The following is a 13,726-nucleotide window of genomic DNA, read 5'->3' on the forward strand; positions in this document are numbered from 1 at the left end:
ATCCATAGGTCACTAGTTCTAATCCGGTTCGAAGGATAAATTTTTCAAACTTGCCCCTTTTTTATCACTTTCCAAACTTTGCCAAATTGTGGTAATATCTGGTTCCTTCGATAGCTCAGTTGGTAGAGCGGTGGACTGTAGCGCTTAAGTTCTTCAGAAATCCATAGGTCACTGATTGTAAACCGGTTCGAAGGATAAATTTTTCAAACTTGCCCCTTTTTTATCACTTTACAAACTTTGCCAAATTGTTGTAATATCTCGTTCCTTCGATAGCTCAGTTGGTAGAGCGGTGGACTGTAGCGGTTAAGTTCTTCAGAAATCCATAGGTCACTGGTTCGAATCCGGTTCGAAGGATAAATTTTTCAAACTTGCCCCTTTTTTATCACTTGCCAAACTTTGCCAAATTTTTGCAATATCTGGTTCCTTCGATAGCTCAGTTGGTAGAGCGGTGGACTGTAGCGGTTATGTTCCTCAGAAATCCATAGGTCACTGGTTCGAATCCGGTTCGAAGGATAAATTTTTCAAACTTGCCCCTTTTTTATCACTTTCCAAACTTTGCCAAATTGTGGTAATATCTCGTTCCTTCGATAGCTCAGTTGGTAGAGCGGTGGACTGTAGCGCTTAAGTTCTTCAGAAATCCATAGGTCACTGATTGTAAACCGGTTCGAAGGATAAATTTTTCAAACTTGCCCCTTTGTTATCACTTGCTAAACTTTGACAAATTGTACCAATATCTTGTTCCTTTGATACCCCAATTGGAAGAGCGGTGGACTGTAGCGATTAAATTCTTCAGAAATCCATAGGTCACTGGTTCGAATCCGGTTCGAAGGATAAATTTTTCAAACTTGCCCATTTTTATCACTTGCCAAACTTTGCCAAATTGTATTAATATCTCGTTCCTTCGATAGCTCAGTTGGTAGAGCGGTGGACTGTAGCGGTTAAGTTCCTCAGAAATCCATAGGTCACTGGTTCGAATCCGGTTCGAAGGATAAATTTTTCAAACTTGACCCTTTTTTATCACTTTCCAAACTTTGCTAAATTGTGGTAATATCTCGTTCCTTCGATAGCTCAGTTGGTAGAGCGGTGGACTTTACCGCTTAAGTTCTTCAGAAATCCATAGTTCACTGGTTCGAATCCGGTTCGAAGGATAAATTTTTCAAACTTGCCCCTTTTTTATCACTTGCCAAACTTTGCCAAATTGTGGCAATATCTGGTTCCTTCGATAGCTCAGTTTGTAGAGCGGTGGACTGTAGCGGTAAAGTTCTTCAGAAATCCGTAGGTCACTGGTTCGAATCCGGTTCGAAGGATAAATTTTTCAAACTTGCCCCTTTGTTATCACTTGCTAAACGTTGACAAATTGTACCAATATCTCGTTCCTTCGATACCTCAGTTGGAAGAGCGGTGGACTGTAGCGAATAAATTCTTCAGAAATCCATAGGTCACTGGTTCGAATCCGGTTCGAAGGATAAATTTTTCAAACTTGCCCCTTTGTTATCACTTGCTAAACGTTGACAAATTGTACCAATATCTCGTTCCTTCGATACCTCAGTTGGTAGAGCGATGGACTGCAGCGGTTAAGTTCTTCTGAAATCCATAGATCACTGGTTTGAATCCGGTTCGAAGGATAAATTTTTCAAACTTGCCCCTTTTTTATCACTTTGCAAACTTTGCCAAATTGTAGTACTATCTCGTTCCTTCGATAGCTCAGTTGGTAGAGCGATGGACTATAGCGGTTAAGTTCCTCAGAAATCCATAGGTCACTGGTTCCAATCCGGTTCGAAGGATAAATTTTTCAAACTTGCCCATTTTTATCACTTGCCAAACTTTGCCAAATTGTTGTAATATCTCGTTCCTTCGATAGCTCAGTTAGTAGAGCGGTGGACTGTAGCGGTTAAGTTCTTCAGAAATCCATAGGTCACTGGTTCGAATCCGGTTCCAAGGATAAATTTTTCAAACTTGCCCCTTTTTTATCACTTTCAAAACTTTGCCAAATTGTGGTAATATCTCGTTCCTTCGATAGCTCAGTTGGTAGAGCGGTGGACTGTAGCGGTTAAGTTCCTCAGAAATCCATAGGTCACTGGTTCGAATCCGGTTCGAAGGATAAATTTTTCAAACTTGCCCCTTTTTTATCACTTTCCAAACTTTGCCAAATTGTGGTAATATCTGGTTCCTTCGATAGCTCAGTTGGTAGAGCGGTGGACTGTAGCGGTTAAGTTCCTCAGAAATCCATAGGTCACTGGTTCTAATCCGGTTCGAAGGATAAATTTTTCAAACTTGCCCCTTTTTTATCACTTTCCAAACTTTGCCAAATTGTGGTAATATCTCGTTCCTTCGATAGCTCAGTTGGTAGAGCGGTGCACTGTAGCGCTTAAGTTCTTCAGAAATCCATAGGTCACTGATTGTAAACCGGTTCGAAGGATAAATTTTTCAAACTTGCCCCTTTTTTATCACTTTACAAACTTTGCCAAATTGTTGTAATATCTCGTTCCTTCGATAGCTCAGTTGGTAGAGCGGTGGACTGTAGCGGTTAAGTTCTTCAGAAATCCATAGGTCACTGGTTCGAATCCGGTTCGAAGGATAAATTTTTCAAACTTGCCCCTTTTTTATAACTTGCCAAACTTTGCCAAATTGTGGCAATATCTGCTTCCTTCGATAGCTCAGTTGGTAGAGCGGTGGACTGTAGCGGTAAAGTTCTTCAGAAATCCGTAGGTCACTAGTTCTAATCCGGTTCGAAGGATAAATTTTTCAAACTTGCCCCTTTGTTATCACTTGTCAAACATTGACAAATTGTACCAATATCTCGGTCCTTCGATAGCTCATTTGGAAGAGCGGTTGACTGTCGCGATTAAAATCTTCACAAATCCATAGGTCACTGGTTCGAATCCGGTTCGAAGGATAAATTTTTCAAACTTGCCCCTTTTTTATCACTTTACAAACTTTGCCAAATTGTGTTACTATCTCGTTCCTTCGATAGCTCAGTTGGTAGAGCGGTGGACTGTAGCGGTTAAGTTCTTCAGAAATCCATAGGTCACTGGTTCGAATCCGGTTCGAAGGATAAATTTTCAAACTTGCCCCTTTTTTATCACTTTGCAAACTTTGCCAAATTGCGGTACTATCTCGTTCCTTCGATAGCTCAGTTGGTAGAGCGGTGGACTGTAGCGGTTAAGTTCCTCAGAAATCCATAGGTCACTGGTTCGAATCCGGTTCGAAGGATGAATTTTTCAAACTTGCCCCTTTTTTATTACTTTCCAAACTTTGCCAAATTGTGGTACTATCTCGTTCCTTCGATAGCTCAGTTGGCAGAGCGGTGGACTGTAGCGCCTAAGTTCTTCAGAAATCCATAGGTCACTAGTTCTAATCCGGTTCGAAGGATAAATTTTTCAAACTTGCCCCTTTTTTATCACTTTCCAAACTTTGCCAAATTGTGGTAATATCTGGTTCCTTCGATAGCTCAGTTGGTAGAGCGGTGGACTGTAGCGCTTAAGTTCTTCAGAAATCCATAGGTCACTGATTGTAAACCGGTTCGAAGGATAAATTTTTCAAACTTGCCCCTTTTTTATCACTTTACAAACTTTGCCAAATTGTTGTAATATCTCGTTCCTTCGATAGCTCAGTTGGTAGAGCGGTGGACTGTAGCGGTGAAGTTCTTCAGAAATCCATAGGTCTCTGATTGTAAACCGGTTCGAAGGATAATTTTTTCAAACTTGCCCCTTTTTTATCACTTTCAAAACTTTGCCAAATTGTGGTAATATCTCGTTCCTTCGATAGCTCAGTTGGTAGAGCGGTGGACTGTAGCGGTTAAGTTCCTCAGAAATCCATAGGTCACTGGTTCGAATCCGGTTCGAAGGATAAATTTTTCAAACTTGCCCCTTTTTTATCACTTTCCAAACTTTGCCAAATTGTGGTAATATCTCGTTCCTTCGATAGCTCAGTTGGTAGAGCGGTGGACTGTAGCGCTTAAGTTCTTCAGAAATCTATAGGTCACTGATTGTAAACCGGTTCGAAGGATAACTTTTTCAAACTTGCCCCTTTTTTATCACTTTACAAACTTTGCCAAATTGTTGTAATATCTCGTTCCTTCGATAGCTCAGTTGGTAGAGCGGTGGACTGTAGCGGTTAAGTTCTTCAGAAATCCATAGGTCACTGGTTCGAATCCGGTTCGAAGGATAAATTTTTCAAACTTGCCCCTGTTTATAACTTGCCAAACTTTGCCAAATTGTGGCAATATCTGGTTCCTTCGATAGCTCAGTTGGTAGAGCGGTGGACTGTAGCGGTAAAGTTCTTCAGAAATCCGTAGGTCACTGGTTCGAATCCGGTTCAAAGGATAAATTTTTCAAACTTGCCCCTTTGTTATCACTTGTCAAACATTGACAAATTGTACCAATATCTCGGTCCTTCGATAGCTCATTTGGAAGAGCGGTTGACTGTCGCGATTAAAATCTTCACAAATCCATAGGTCACTGGTTCGAATCCGGTTCGAAGGATAAATTTTTCAAACTTGCCCCTTTTTTATCACTTTACAAACTTTGCCAAATTGTGTTACTATCTCGTTCCTTCGATAGCTCAGTTGGTAGAGCGGTGGACTGTAGCGGTTAAGTTCCTCAGAAATCCATAGGTCACTGGTTCGAATCCGGTTCGAAGGATAAATTTTCAAACTTGCCCCTTTTTTATCACTTTGCAAACTTTGCCAAATTGCGGTACTATCTCGTTCCTTCGATAGCTCAGTTGGTAGAGCGGTGGACTGTAGCGGTTAAGTTCCTCAGAAATCCATAGGTCACTGGTTCGAATCCGGTTCGAAGGATGAATTTTTCAAACTTGCCCCTTTTTTATTACTTTCCAAACTTTGCCAAATTGTGGTACTATCTCGTTCCTTCGATAGCTCAGTTGGCAGAGCGGTGGACTGTAGCGCCTAAGTTCTTCAGAAATCCATAGGTCACTAGTTCTAATCCGGTTCGAAGGATAAATTTTTCAAACTTGCCCCTTTTTTATCACTTTCCAAACTTTGCCAAATTGTGGTAATATCTGGTTCCTTCGATAGCTCAGTTGGTAGAGCGGTGGACTGTAGCGCTTAAGTTCTTCAGAAATCCATAGGTCACTGATTGTAAACCGGTTCGAAGGATAAATTTTTCAAACTTGCCCCTTTTTTATCACTTTACAAACTTTGCCAAATTGTTGTAATATCTCGTTCCTTCGATAGCTCAGTTGGTAGAGCGGTGGACTGTAGCGGTTAAGTTCTTCAGAAATCCATAGGTCACTGGTTCGAATCCGGTTCGAAGGATAAATTTTTCAAACTTGCCCCTTTTTTATCACTTGCCAAACTTTGCCAAATTTTTGCAATATCTGGTTCCTTCGATAGCTCAGTTGGTAGAGCGGTGGACTGTAGCGGTTATGTTCCTCAGAAATCCATAGGTCACTGGTTCGAATCCGGTTCGAAGGATAAATTTTTCAAACTTGCCCCTTTTTTATCACTTTCCAAACTTTGCCAAATTGTGGTAATATCTCGTTCCTTCGATAGCTCAGTTGGTAGAGCGGTGGACTGTAGCGCTTAAGTTCTTCAGAAATCCATAGGTCACTGATTGTAAACCGGTTCGAAGGATAAATTTTTCAAACTTGCCCCTTTGTTATCACTTGCTAAACTTTGACAAATTGTACCAATATCTTGTTCCTTTGATACCCCAATTGGAAGAGCGGTGGACTGTAGCGATTAAATTCTTCAGAAATCCATAGGTCACTGGTTCGAATCCGGTTCGAAGGATAAATTTTTCAAACTTGCCCATTTTTATCACTTGCCAAACTTTGCCAAATTGTATTAATATCTCGTTCCTTCGATAGCTCAGTTGGTAGAGCGGTGGACTGTAGCGGTTAAGTTCCTCAGAAATCCATAGGTCACTGGTTCGAATCCGGTTCGAAGGATAAATTTTTCAAACTTGACCCTTTTTTATCACTTTCCAAACTTTGCTAAATTGTGGTAATATCTCGTTCCTTCGATAGCTCAGTTGGTAGAGCGGTGGACTTTACCGCTTAAGTTCTTCAGAAATCCATAGTTCACTGGTTCGAATCCGGTTCGAAGGATAAATTTTTCAAACTTGCCCCTTTTTTATCACTTGCCAAACTTTGCCAAATTGTGGCAATATCTGGTTCCTTCGATAGCTCAGTTTGTAGAGCGGTGGACTGTAGCGGTAAAGTTCTTCAGAAATCCGTAGGTCACTGGTTCGAATCCGGTTCGAAGGATAAATTTTTCAAACTTGCCCCTTTGTTATCACTTGCTAAACGTTGACAAATTGTACCAATATCTCGTTCCTTCGATACCTCAGTTGGAAGAGCGGTGGACTGTAGCGAATAAATTCTTCAGAAATCCATAGGTCACTGGTTCGAATCCGGTTCGAAGGATAAATTTTTCAAACTTGCCCCTTTGTTATCACTTGCTAAACGTTGACAAATTGTACCAATATCTCGTTCCTTCGATACCTCAGTTGGTAGAGCGATGGACTGCAGCGGTTAAGTTCTTCTGAAATCCATAGATCACTGGTTTGAATCCGGTTCGAAGGATAAATTTTTCAAACTTGCCCCTTTTTTATCACTTTGCAAACTTTGCCAAATTGTAGTACGATATCGTTCCTTCGATAGCTCAGTTGGTAGAGCGATGGACTATAGCGGTTAAGTTCCTCAGAAATCCATAGGTCACTGGTTCCAATCCGGTTCGAAGGATAAATTTTTCAAACTTGCCCATTTTTATCACTTGCCAAACTTTGCCAAATTGTTGTAATATCTCGTTCCTTCGATAGCTCAGTTAGTAGAGCGGTGGACTGTAGCGGTTAAGTTCTTCAGAAATCCATAGGTCACTGGTTCGAATCCGGTTCCAAGGATAAATTTTTCAAACTTGTCCATTTTTATCACTTGCCAAACTTTGCCAAATTGTGTTAATATCTCGTTCCTTCGATAGCTCAGTTGGTAGAGCGGTGGACTGTAGCGGTTAAGTTCCTCAGAAATCCATAGGTCACTGGTTCGAATCCGTTTCGAAGGGTAAATTTTTCAAACTTGCCCCTTTTTTATCACTTGGCAAACTTTGCCAAATTGTGGCGATGTCTCGGTCCTTCGATAGCTCAGTTGGTAGAGCGATGGACTGCAGCGGTTAAGTTCTTCTGAAATCCATAGATCACTGGTTTGAATCCGGTTCGAAGGATAAATTTTTCAAACTTGCCCCTTTTTTATCACTTTCCAAACTTTGCCAAATTGTGGTACTCTCTCGTTCCTTCGATAGCTCAGTTGGTAGAGCGATGGACTATAGCTGTTAAGTTCCTCAGAAATCCATAGGTCACTGGTTCGAATCCGGTTCGAAGGATAAATTTTTCAAACTTGCCCCTTTTATATCACTTGGCAAACTTTGCCAAATTGTGGCAATATCTGGTTCCTTCGATAGCTCAGTTGGTAGAGCGGTGGACTGTAGCGGTAATGTTCTTCAGAAATCCGTATGTCACTGGTTCGAAGGATAAATTTTTCAAACTTGCCCCTTTGTTATCACTTGCTAAACTTTGACAAATTGTACCAATATCTCGTTCCTTCGATAGCTCATTTGGAACAGCGGTTGACTGTAGCGATTAAATTCTTCAGAAATCCATAGGTCACTGGTTCAAATCCGCTTCGAAGGATAAATTTTTCAAACTTGCCCCTTTTTTATTACTTTCAAAACTTTGCCAAATTGTGGTACTATCTCGTTCCTTCGATAGCTCAGTTGGTAGAGCGGTGGACTGTAGCGGTTAAGTTCCTCAGAAATCCATAGGTCACTGGTTCGAATCCGGTTCGAAGGATAGATTTGTCAAACTTGCCCATTTTTATAACTTGGCAAACTTTGCCAAATTGTGTTAATATCTCGTTCCTTCGATAGCTCAGTTAGTAGAGCGGTGGACTGTAGCGGTTAAGTTATTCAGAAATCCATAGGTCACTGGTTCGAATCCGGTTCGAAGGATAAATTTTTCAAACTTGCCCCTTTTTTATCACTTTCCAAACTTTGCCAAATTGTGGTACTATCTCGTTCCTTCGATAGCTCAGTTGGCAGAGCGGTGGACTGTAGCGGTTAAGTTCCTCAGAAATCCATAGGTCACTGGTTCGAATCCGGTTCCAAGGATAAATTTTTCAAACTTGCCCATTTTTATCACTTGCCAAACTTTGCCAAATTGTGTTAATATCTCGTTCCTTCGATAGCTCAGTTGGTAGAGCGGTGGACTGTAGCGGTTAAGTTCCTCAGAAATCCATAGGTCACTGGTTCGAATCCGTTTCGAAGGGTAAATTTTTCAAACTTGCCCCTTTTTTATCACTTGGCAAACTTTGCCAAATTGTGGCGATGTCTCGTTCCTTCGATAGCTCAGTTGGTAGAGCGATGGACTGCAGCGGTTAAGTTCTTCTGAAATCCATAGATCACTGGTTTGAATCCGGTTCGAAGGATAAATTTTTCAAACTTGCCCCTTTTTTATCACTTTCCAAACTTTGCCAAATTGTGGTACTCTCTCGTTCCTTCGATAGCTCAGTTGGTAGAGCGATGGACTATAGCTGTTAAGTTCCTCAGAAATCAATAGGTCACTGGTTCGAATCCGGTTCGAAGGATAAATTTTTCAAACTTGCCCCTTTTATATCACTTGGCAAACTTTGCCAAATTGTGGCAATATCTGGTTCCTTCGATAGCTCAGTTGGTAGAGCGGTGGACTGTAGCGGTAATGTTCTTCAGAAATCCGTATGTCACTGGTTCGAAGGATAAATTTTTCAAACTTGCCCCTTTGTTATCACTTGCTAAACTTTGACAAATTGTACCAATATCTCGTTCCTTCTATAGCTCATTTGGAACAGCGGTTGACTGTAGCGATTAAATTCTTCAGAAATCCATAGGTCACTGGTTCAAATCCGCTTCGAAGGATAAATTTGTCAAACTTGCCCATTTTTATAACTTGGCAAACTTTGCCAAATTGTGTTAATATCTCGTTCCTTCGATAGCTCAGTTAGTAGAGCGGTGGACTGTAGCGGTTAAGTTATTCAGAAATCCATAGGTCACTGGTTCGAATCCGGTTCGAAGGATAAATTTTTCAAACTTGCCCCTTTTTTATCACTTTCCAAACTTTGCCAAATTGTGGTACTATCTCGTTACTTCGATAGCTCAGTTGGCAGAGCGGTGGACTGTAGCGGTTAAGTTCCTCAGAAATCCATAGGTCACTGGTTCGAATCCGGTTCCAAGGATAAATTTTTCAAACTTGCCCATTTTTATCACTTGCCAAACTTTGCCAAATTGTGTTAATATCTCGTTCCTTCGATAGCTCAGTTGGTAGAGCGGTGGACTGTAGCGGTTGAATTCCTCAGAAATCCATAGGTCACTGGTTCGAATCCGGCTCTAAGGATAAATTTTTTAAACTTGCCCCTTTTTTATCACTTGGCAAACTTTGCCAAATTGTGGTACTCTTTCGTTCCTTCGATAGCTCAGTTGGTAGAGCGATGGACTATAGCTGTTAAGTTCCTCAGAAATCAATAGGTCACTGGTTCGAATCCGGTTCGAAGGATAAATTTTTCAAACTTGCCCCTTTTATATCACTTGGCAAACTTTGCCAAATTGTGGCAATATCTGGTTCCTTCGATAGCTCAGTTGGTAGAGCGGTGGACTGTAGCGGTAATGTTCTTCAGAAATCCGTATGTCACTGGTTCGAAGGATAAATTTTTCAAACTTGCCCCTTTGTTATCACTTGCTAAACTTTGACAAATTGTACCAATATCTCGTTCCTTCTATAGCTCATTTGGAACAGCGGTTGACTGTAGCGATTAAATTCTTCAGAAATCCATAGGTCACTGGTTCAAATCCGCTTCGAAGGATAAATTTTTCAAACTTGCCCCTTTTTTATTACTTTCAAAACTTTGCCAAATTGTGGTACTATCTCGTTCCTTCGATAGCTCAGTTGTTAGAGCGGTGGACTGTAGCGGTTAAGTTCCTCAGAAATCCATAGGTCACTGGTTCGAATCCGGTTCCAAGAATAAATTTTTCAAACTTGCCCATTTTTATCACTTGCCAAACTTTGCCAAATTGTGTTAATATCTCGTTCCTTCGATAGCTCAGTTGGTAGAGCGGTGGACTGTAGCGGTTGAATTCCTCAGAAATCCATAGGTCACTGGTTCGAATCCGGCTCTAAGGATAAATTTTTTAAACTTGCCCCTTTTTTATCACTTGGCAAACTTTTCCAAATTGTGGCGATGTCTCGTTCCTTCGATAGCTCAGTTGGTAGAGCGGTGGACTGTAGCGGTTGAATTCCTCAGAAATCCATAGGTCACTGGTTCGAATCCGGCTCTAAGGATAAATTTTTCAAACTTGCCCCTTTTTTATCACTTTACAAACTTTGCCAAATTGTTGTAATATCTCGTTCCTTCGATAGCTCAGTTGGTAGAGCGGTGGACTGTAGCGGTTAAGTTCTTCAGAAATCCATAGGTCACTGGTTCGAATCCGGTTCGAAGGATAAATTTTTCAAACTTGCCCCTTTTTTATCACTTTCCAAACTTTGCCAAATTGTGGTAATATCTCGTTCCTTCGATAGCTCAGTTGGTAGAGCGGTGAACTGTAGCGGTGAAGTTCCTCAGAAGTCCATAGGTCGCTGGTTCGAATCCGGTTCGAAGGATAAATTTTTAAAACTTGCTCCTTTTTTATCACTTGGCAAACTTTGACAAATTGTGGTAATATTTCGTTTCTTCGATAGCTCAGTTGGTAGAGCGGTGGACTGTAGCGCTTAAGTTCTTCAGAAATCCATAGGTCACTGATTTTAAACCGGTTCGAAGGATAAATTTTTCAAACTTGCCCCTTTTTTATCACTTTACAAACTTTGCCAAATTGTTGTAATATCTCGTTCCTTCGATAGCTCAGTTGGTAGAGCGGTGGACTGTAGCGGTTAAGTTCTTCAGAAATCCATAGGTCACTGGTTCGAATCCGGTTCGAAGGATAAATTTTTCAAACTTGCCCCATTTTTTATCACTTGCCAAACTTTGCCAAATTGTGGCAATATCTGGTTCCTTCGATAGCTCAGTTGGTAGAGCGGTGGACTGTAGCGGTAAAGTTCTTCAGAAATCCGTAGGTCACTGGTTCGAATCCGGTTCGAAGAATAAATTTTTCAAACTTGCCCCTTTGTTATCACTTGTCAAACATTGACAAATTGTACCAATATCTCGGTCCTTCGATAGCTCATTTGGAAGAGTGGTTGACTGTCGCGATTAAATTCTTCAGAAATCCATAGGTCACTGGTTCGAATCCGGTTCGAAGGATAAATTTTTCAAACTTGCCCCTTTTTTATCACTTTACAAACTTTGCCAAATTGTGTTACTATCTCGTTCCTTCGATAGCTCAGTTGGTAGAGCGGTGGACTGTAGCGGTTAAGTTCCTCAGAAATCCATAGGTCACTGGTTCGAATCCGGTTCGAAGGATAAATTTTTCAAACTTGCCCCTTTTTTATCACTTTGCAAACTTTGCCAAATTGCGGTACTATCTCGTTCCTTCGATAGCTCTGTTGGTAGAGCGGTGGACTGTAGCGGTTAAGTTCCTCAGAAATCCATAGGTCACTGGTTCGAATCCGGTTCAAAGGATAAATTTTTCAAACTTGCCCCTTTTTTATCACTTGGCAAACTTTGCCAAATTGTGGTACTATCTCGTTCCTTCGATAGCTCAGTTGGTAGAGCGGTGGACTGTAGCGCTTAAGTTCTTCAGAAATCCATAGGTCACTGGTTCTAATCCGGTTCGAAGGATAAATTTTTCAAACTTGCCCCTTTTTTATCACTTTCCAAACTTTGCCAAATTGTGGTAATATCTCGTTCCTTCGATAGCTCAGTTGGTAGAGCGGTGGACTGTAGCGCTTAAGTTCTTCAGAAATCCATAGGGCACTGATTGTAAACCGGTTCGAAGGATAACTTTTTCAAACTTGCCCCTTTTTTATCACTTTACAAACTTTGCCAAATTGTTGTAATATCTCGTTCCTTCGATAGCTCAGTTGGTAGAGCGGTGGACTGTAGCGGTTAAGTTCTTCAGAAATCCATAGGTCACTGGTTCGAATCCGGTTCGAAGGATAAATTTTTCAAACTTGCCCCTTTTTTATCACTTGCCAAACTTTGCCAAATTGTGGCAATATCTGGTTCCTTCGATAGCTCAGTTGGTAGAGCGGTGGACTGTAGCGGTTAAGTTCCTCAGAAATCCATAGGTCACTGGTTCGAATCCGGTTCGTAGGATAAATTTTTCAAACTTGCCCCTTTTTTATCACTTGCCAAACTTTGCCAAATTGTGGCAATATCTGGTTCCTTCGATAGCTCAGTTGGTAGAGCGGTGGACTGTAGCGGTAATGTTCTTCAGAAATCCGTATGTCACTGGTTCGAAGGATAAATTTTTCAAACTTGCCCCTTTGTTATCACTTGCTAAACTTTGACAAATTGTACCAATATCTCGTTCCTTCTATAGCTCATTTGGAACAGCGGTTGACTGTAGCGATTAAATTCTTCAGAAATCCATAGGTCACTGGTTCAAATCCGCTTCGAAGGATAAATTTTTCAAACTTGCCCCTTTTTTATTACTTTCAAAACTTTGCCAAATTGTGGTACTATCTCGTTCCTTCGATAGCTCAGTTGGTAGAGCGGTGGACTGTAGCGGTTAAGTTCCTCAGAAATCCATAGGTCACTGGTTCGAATCCGGTTCGAAGGATAGATTTGTCAAACTTGCCCATTTTTATAACTTGGCAAACTTTGCCAAATTGTGTTAATATCTCGTTCCTTCGATAGCTCAGTTAGTAGAGCGGTGGACTGTAGCGGTTAAGTTATTCAGAAATCCATAGGTCACTGGTTCGAATCCGGTTCGAAGGATAAATTTTTCAAACTTGCCCCTTTTTTATCACTTTCCAAACTTTGCCAAATTGTGGTACTATCTCGTTCCTTCGATAGCTCAGTTGGCAGAGCGGTGGACTGTAGCGGTTAAGTTCCTCAGAAATCCATAGGTCACTGGTTCCAATCCGGTTCCAAGGATAAATTTTTCAAACTTGCCCATTTTTATCACTTGCCAAACTTTGCCAAATTGTGTTAATATCTCGTTCCTTCGATAGCTCAGTTGGTAGAGCGGTGGACTGTAGCGGTTGAATTCCTCAGAAATCCATATGTCACTGGTTCGAATCCGGCTCTAAGGATAATTTTTTTAAACTTGCCCCTTTTTTATCACTTGGCAAACTTTTCCAAATTGTGGCGATGTCTCGTTCCTTCGATAGCTCAGTTGGTAGAGCGGTGGACTGTAGCGGTTGAATTCCTCAGAAATCCATAGGTCACTGGTTCGAATCCGGCTCTAAGGATAAATTTTTCAAACTTGCCCCTTTTTTATCACTTTACAAACTTTGCCAAATTGTTGTAATATCTCGTTCCTTCGATAGCTCAGTTGGTAGAGCGGTGGACTGTAGCGGTTAAGTTCTTCAGAAATCCATAGGTCACTGGTTCGAATCCGGTTCGAAGGATAAATTTTTCAAACTTGCCCCTTTTTTATCACTTTCCAAACTTTGCCAAATTGTGGTAATATCTCGTTCCTTCGATAGCTCAGTTGGTAGAGCGGTGGACTGTAGCGGTGAAGTTCCTCAGAAGTCCATAGGTCGCTGGTTCGAATCCGGTTCGAAGGATAAATTTTTAAAACTTGCTCCTTTTTTATCACTTGGCAAACTTTGACAAATTGTGGTAATATTTCGTTTCTTCG

The 13,726-nt window shown here is 41.0% G+C and overlaps 1 protein-coding gene and 37 non-coding genes across 38 annotated transcripts in view; all 38 read left to right on the forward strand.

Annotated features, from left to right (window-relative positions):
• Positions 1 to 13,726, forward strand: part of LOC146168571 (protein FAM227B-like) — a 154,735-nt gene that overhangs the window by 84,974 nt on the left and 56,035 nt on the right. The window lies entirely within an intron of this gene.
• On the forward strand, positions 264 to 354 carry Trnay-gua (transfer RNA tyrosine (anticodon GUA)). Its single transcript is given in 2 exon segments — positions 264 to 300; positions 319 to 354. It is a non-coding gene; the product is annotated as a tRNA-Tyr (tRNA).
• On the forward strand, positions 423 to 513 carry Trnay-gua (transfer RNA tyrosine (anticodon GUA)). The gene is given in 2 exon segments: positions 423 to 459; positions 478 to 513. It is a non-coding gene; the product is annotated as a tRNA-Tyr (tRNA).
• Positions 899 to 989, forward strand: Trnay-gua (transfer RNA tyrosine (anticodon GUA)). The gene is given in 2 exon segments: positions 899 to 935; positions 954 to 989. It is a non-coding gene; the product is annotated as a tRNA-Tyr (tRNA).
• Positions 1,535 to 1,625, forward strand: Trnac-gca (transfer RNA cysteine (anticodon GCA)). The gene is given in 2 exon segments: positions 1,535 to 1,571; positions 1,590 to 1,625. It is a non-coding gene; the product is annotated as a tRNA-Cys (tRNA).
• On the forward strand, positions 1,694 to 1,784 carry Trnay-aua (transfer RNA tyrosine (anticodon AUA)). Its single transcript is given in 2 exon segments — positions 1,694 to 1,730; positions 1,749 to 1,784. It is a non-coding gene; the product is annotated as a tRNA-Tyr (tRNA).
• Positions 2,011 to 2,101, forward strand: Trnay-gua (transfer RNA tyrosine (anticodon GUA)). Its single transcript is given in 2 exon segments — positions 2,011 to 2,047; positions 2,066 to 2,101. It is a non-coding gene; the product is annotated as a tRNA-Tyr (tRNA).
• On the forward strand, positions 2,170 to 2,260 carry Trnay-gua (transfer RNA tyrosine (anticodon GUA)). Its single transcript is given in 2 exon segments — positions 2,170 to 2,206; positions 2,225 to 2,260. It is a non-coding gene; the product is annotated as a tRNA-Tyr (tRNA).
• Positions 2,488 to 2,578, forward strand: Trnay-gua (transfer RNA tyrosine (anticodon GUA)). Its single transcript is given in 2 exon segments — positions 2,488 to 2,524; positions 2,543 to 2,578. It is a non-coding gene; the product is annotated as a tRNA-Tyr (tRNA).
• Positions 2,965 to 3,055, forward strand: Trnay-gua (transfer RNA tyrosine (anticodon GUA)). The gene is given in 2 exon segments: positions 2,965 to 3,001; positions 3,020 to 3,055. It is a non-coding gene; the product is annotated as a tRNA-Tyr (tRNA).
• On the forward strand, positions 3,123 to 3,213 carry Trnay-gua (transfer RNA tyrosine (anticodon GUA)). The gene is given in 2 exon segments: positions 3,123 to 3,159; positions 3,178 to 3,213. It is a non-coding gene; the product is annotated as a tRNA-Tyr (tRNA).
• Trnay-gua (transfer RNA tyrosine (anticodon GUA)) lies at positions 3,759 to 3,849 on the forward strand. The gene is given in 2 exon segments: positions 3,759 to 3,795; positions 3,814 to 3,849. It is a non-coding gene; the product is annotated as a tRNA-Tyr (tRNA).
• Trnay-gua (transfer RNA tyrosine (anticodon GUA)) lies at positions 4,077 to 4,167 on the forward strand. Its single transcript is given in 2 exon segments — positions 4,077 to 4,113; positions 4,132 to 4,167. It is a non-coding gene; the product is annotated as a tRNA-Tyr (tRNA).
• Trnay-gua (transfer RNA tyrosine (anticodon GUA)) lies at positions 4,553 to 4,643 on the forward strand. Its single transcript is given in 2 exon segments — positions 4,553 to 4,589; positions 4,608 to 4,643. It is a non-coding gene; the product is annotated as a tRNA-Tyr (tRNA).
• On the forward strand, positions 4,711 to 4,801 carry Trnay-gua (transfer RNA tyrosine (anticodon GUA)). Its single transcript is given in 2 exon segments — positions 4,711 to 4,747; positions 4,766 to 4,801. It is a non-coding gene; the product is annotated as a tRNA-Tyr (tRNA).
• On the forward strand, positions 5,188 to 5,278 carry Trnay-gua (transfer RNA tyrosine (anticodon GUA)). Its single transcript is given in 2 exon segments — positions 5,188 to 5,224; positions 5,243 to 5,278. It is a non-coding gene; the product is annotated as a tRNA-Tyr (tRNA).
• On the forward strand, positions 5,347 to 5,437 carry Trnay-gua (transfer RNA tyrosine (anticodon GUA)). The gene is given in 2 exon segments: positions 5,347 to 5,383; positions 5,402 to 5,437. It is a non-coding gene; the product is annotated as a tRNA-Tyr (tRNA).
• On the forward strand, positions 5,823 to 5,913 carry Trnay-gua (transfer RNA tyrosine (anticodon GUA)). The gene is given in 2 exon segments: positions 5,823 to 5,859; positions 5,878 to 5,913. It is a non-coding gene; the product is annotated as a tRNA-Tyr (tRNA).
• On the forward strand, positions 6,459 to 6,549 carry Trnac-gca (transfer RNA cysteine (anticodon GCA)). Its single transcript is given in 2 exon segments — positions 6,459 to 6,495; positions 6,514 to 6,549. It is a non-coding gene; the product is annotated as a tRNA-Cys (tRNA).
• On the forward strand, positions 6,618 to 6,708 carry Trnay-aua (transfer RNA tyrosine (anticodon AUA)). The gene is given in 2 exon segments: positions 6,618 to 6,654; positions 6,673 to 6,708. It is a non-coding gene; the product is annotated as a tRNA-Tyr (tRNA).
• On the forward strand, positions 7,093 to 7,183 carry Trnac-gca (transfer RNA cysteine (anticodon GCA)). The gene is given in 2 exon segments: positions 7,093 to 7,129; positions 7,148 to 7,183. It is a non-coding gene; the product is annotated as a tRNA-Cys (tRNA).
• Positions 7,252 to 7,342, forward strand: Trnay-aua (transfer RNA tyrosine (anticodon AUA)). Its single transcript is given in 2 exon segments — positions 7,252 to 7,288; positions 7,307 to 7,342. It is a non-coding gene; the product is annotated as a tRNA-Tyr (tRNA).
• Positions 7,718 to 7,808, forward strand: Trnay-gua (transfer RNA tyrosine (anticodon GUA)). Its single transcript is given in 2 exon segments — positions 7,718 to 7,754; positions 7,773 to 7,808. It is a non-coding gene; the product is annotated as a tRNA-Tyr (tRNA).
• Positions 7,876 to 7,966, forward strand: Trnay-gua (transfer RNA tyrosine (anticodon GUA)). The gene is given in 2 exon segments: positions 7,876 to 7,912; positions 7,931 to 7,966. It is a non-coding gene; the product is annotated as a tRNA-Tyr (tRNA).
• On the forward strand, positions 8,352 to 8,442 carry Trnac-gca (transfer RNA cysteine (anticodon GCA)). The gene is given in 2 exon segments: positions 8,352 to 8,388; positions 8,407 to 8,442. It is a non-coding gene; the product is annotated as a tRNA-Cys (tRNA).
• Trnay-aua (transfer RNA tyrosine (anticodon AUA)) lies at positions 8,511 to 8,601 on the forward strand. The gene is given in 2 exon segments: positions 8,511 to 8,547; positions 8,566 to 8,601. It is a non-coding gene; the product is annotated as a tRNA-Tyr (tRNA).
• Trnay-gua (transfer RNA tyrosine (anticodon GUA)) lies at positions 8,976 to 9,066 on the forward strand. The gene is given in 2 exon segments: positions 8,976 to 9,012; positions 9,031 to 9,066. It is a non-coding gene; the product is annotated as a tRNA-Tyr (tRNA).
• On the forward strand, positions 9,452 to 9,542 carry Trnay-aua (transfer RNA tyrosine (anticodon AUA)). The gene is given in 2 exon segments: positions 9,452 to 9,488; positions 9,507 to 9,542. It is a non-coding gene; the product is annotated as a tRNA-Tyr (tRNA).
• Positions 10,394 to 10,484, forward strand: Trnay-gua (transfer RNA tyrosine (anticodon GUA)). The gene is given in 2 exon segments: positions 10,394 to 10,430; positions 10,449 to 10,484. It is a non-coding gene; the product is annotated as a tRNA-Tyr (tRNA).
• Positions 10,871 to 10,961, forward strand: Trnay-gua (transfer RNA tyrosine (anticodon GUA)). The gene is given in 2 exon segments: positions 10,871 to 10,907; positions 10,926 to 10,961. It is a non-coding gene; the product is annotated as a tRNA-Tyr (tRNA).
• On the forward strand, positions 11,349 to 11,439 carry Trnay-gua (transfer RNA tyrosine (anticodon GUA)). The gene is given in 2 exon segments: positions 11,349 to 11,385; positions 11,404 to 11,439. It is a non-coding gene; the product is annotated as a tRNA-Tyr (tRNA).
• Trnay-gua (transfer RNA tyrosine (anticodon GUA)) lies at positions 11,667 to 11,757 on the forward strand. The gene is given in 2 exon segments: positions 11,667 to 11,703; positions 11,722 to 11,757. It is a non-coding gene; the product is annotated as a tRNA-Tyr (tRNA).
• Positions 11,985 to 12,075, forward strand: Trnay-gua (transfer RNA tyrosine (anticodon GUA)). The gene is given in 2 exon segments: positions 11,985 to 12,021; positions 12,040 to 12,075. It is a non-coding gene; the product is annotated as a tRNA-Tyr (tRNA).
• Positions 12,144 to 12,234, forward strand: Trnay-gua (transfer RNA tyrosine (anticodon GUA)). The gene is given in 2 exon segments: positions 12,144 to 12,180; positions 12,199 to 12,234. It is a non-coding gene; the product is annotated as a tRNA-Tyr (tRNA).
• Positions 12,610 to 12,700, forward strand: Trnay-gua (transfer RNA tyrosine (anticodon GUA)). Its single transcript is given in 2 exon segments — positions 12,610 to 12,646; positions 12,665 to 12,700. It is a non-coding gene; the product is annotated as a tRNA-Tyr (tRNA).
• Positions 12,768 to 12,858, forward strand: Trnay-gua (transfer RNA tyrosine (anticodon GUA)). The gene is given in 2 exon segments: positions 12,768 to 12,804; positions 12,823 to 12,858. It is a non-coding gene; the product is annotated as a tRNA-Tyr (tRNA).
• Trnay-gua (transfer RNA tyrosine (anticodon GUA)) lies at positions 13,403 to 13,493 on the forward strand. Its single transcript is given in 2 exon segments — positions 13,403 to 13,439; positions 13,458 to 13,493. It is a non-coding gene; the product is annotated as a tRNA-Tyr (tRNA).
• Positions 13,562 to 13,652, forward strand: Trnay-gua (transfer RNA tyrosine (anticodon GUA)). Its single transcript is given in 2 exon segments — positions 13,562 to 13,598; positions 13,617 to 13,652. It is a non-coding gene; the product is annotated as a tRNA-Tyr (tRNA).

This window comes from Ascidiella aspersa, chromosome 1 (genome assembly GCF_963924565.1).
Source record: "Ascidiella aspersa chromosome 1, kaAscAspe10.2, whole genome shotgun sequence".
NCBI lineage: Eukaryota > Metazoa > Chordata > Ascidiacea > Phlebobranchia > Ascidiidae > Ascidiella > Ascidiella aspersa.